Source organism: Rhyacophila brunnea, unplaced genomic scaffold (genome assembly GCF_057557595.1).
Source record: "Rhyacophila brunnea isolate RB1 unplaced genomic scaffold, BYU_Rbru_1.0 scaffold_111, whole genome shotgun sequence".
NCBI classification, from domain to species: Eukaryota; Metazoa; Arthropoda; class Insecta; order Trichoptera; family Rhyacophilidae; genus Rhyacophila; species Rhyacophila brunnea.
In genome coordinates, this window is record NW_028232765.1 from 607,617 (window position 1) to 609,728 (window position 2,112).

A 2,112-nucleotide genomic window follows, 5' to 3' on the forward strand; every position below is an offset into this window, starting at 1 on the left:
GAATATTTATTTTAAAAAATGAGTCTAAAATAAGTATAATAAGATTGACAGTCTCTTGCCTCAAGTTCAAATAATGAGTTCTATACTTTTGTAGTTCAGCGCACATAATATGAAATGTTAAATTCTTTCATATACAAATTCAAAGGTCAACTAAAGCAAATTGCTAAGCATTCGTTATAAAAAAATATTATATACCATAAGCAAAATCAGTATATAGCCGCAATTTAAAAAATAACAATATATTAGCATATTTAATATGTGAAAAAGTTAGTCTAGACTAAATAAAACTTCTAAAGTAAATTGTAAGTTAGAAAAAACAAATATTTCAATATTAGCTTAATAAGTGCATTATTATTTAATTTAAGAATTTATTTGGTCCAGTAAATGAAAGAAAATATGTTTTCGAAATTAAATATACACTTAATATAAAATGCGATGTTTGATAGTATTGACAGAAAGTCGTAGCTATAATTTTTTTGCAGATGATGATATTTATTTGAACATATTTTATAGATCAAAAATATAATTATATATTTATAAAACAAATATTAAATCAAGAATTTTAATAAAACCCCATTCTAATTATTGCAAATATTATTTCATAGTAGTTTGAATCTTTAAACGAACATTTTATGAAAAAATAATCATTTGTAGATCAAAAACCTTCCTTTGCAGTATATAATAGTATAATAATAGATTAAATAATAGCTCTCTCATAAATTTAAAAGAATTGATATGCAATTATCACATATTTTTTTTTAATATTTTACATATAAATTTTTTTAAAAAAATGGAAGAAATAAATTGATATGAGCATAAATAGATGATTATATATATTTACAGCCATTTTTTTTTGCATATAAGAAGTTTATAAAATTTATTTGGCTAAATAAAACAAATGTGTTGTTATATCAGCAATATAATTCTGTAATTGATTTTAAAAGCGAGATTCTACAAATAGTAATTTTTTTTTATGTAGGAATGTGTTATTATGTGAATTTTTTAATGTTTATTTGACATCAAACCCATTTGAAAACTATTATAAGAGAATTTTTTTCTAATACAATGATTAAAACTATTTTATGTACAATAAAATAGCGATTTAGATAAAAATAAATACTATCAGTAATGTGCCCTAAGTTCGATATTATAATCCGCTAAAACTAAAAAAAATTAGGTTACTATACATATACAATATATACAAAATCGGTTTATAAAAAGTCGACTAGATTGCTTTTAATTACAGAAGTTTTATTAGTTATTTTACATATGGAATATAAATATAAGTGCCTCGGACTATATTTAAAACCCTTTTATTTAATTAAATAGATATATAAAATATTTTTTAAGCTTCATTGCAGCTAAAAAAGAATTTACTAATATTCTTCCATACGGGTTTTATAAAATTTCTAATATTCAAAAAATACTTTTAATATATTAAAAAACTTTCTATACAATACAAAAAAGCACGATTTGAACCGCTTGCTATAGTGGATTATAAATTAATTAGTTTGTTATGTATTTATGTGTTAAATTTTTTCTATGAATTTTTCAAAAAGAATTTTAGCGAAAAAAAACTTTAGATAATTATACTTTTAGTTTTAATCAACAAGATGTATATTTTGCCCTTTTTACAAAGATGAAATATTTAGAGTAATTCAATATAATAGAAATAAATTGTTGAACAACGTATCAAGTTATAATGCACACTGATCAAAAGAAGGATATAGGAGGGGTTTTAAAATTCACAGAATTACCTAAAACATTTAAATATATAAAAATCGGCATTACACAACTATCAGATAATTAAAACAAGAATTGATTTCGAAATCACAATTTTTATAAGTTTAAACGCGCAATGTTTAGCTCTGCTTATATAAATTTATATAAATCACAAGAAAGACATTAAGATTCATAAATTATCGTGTTTTTATGTATTAGTCACGCTAGACAGTTAAGCTTTTTATTATATTTGATTGCAGTTTTTATATTGGAAAAAACAAAGAATACATGAAATAATCTAATAAGAATTTATAGTCGAACGATTAACACATAAATTCTGTAATTCTATAAAAAATACGTAAAATTTTTTTATGATAGTGAAAAATATGA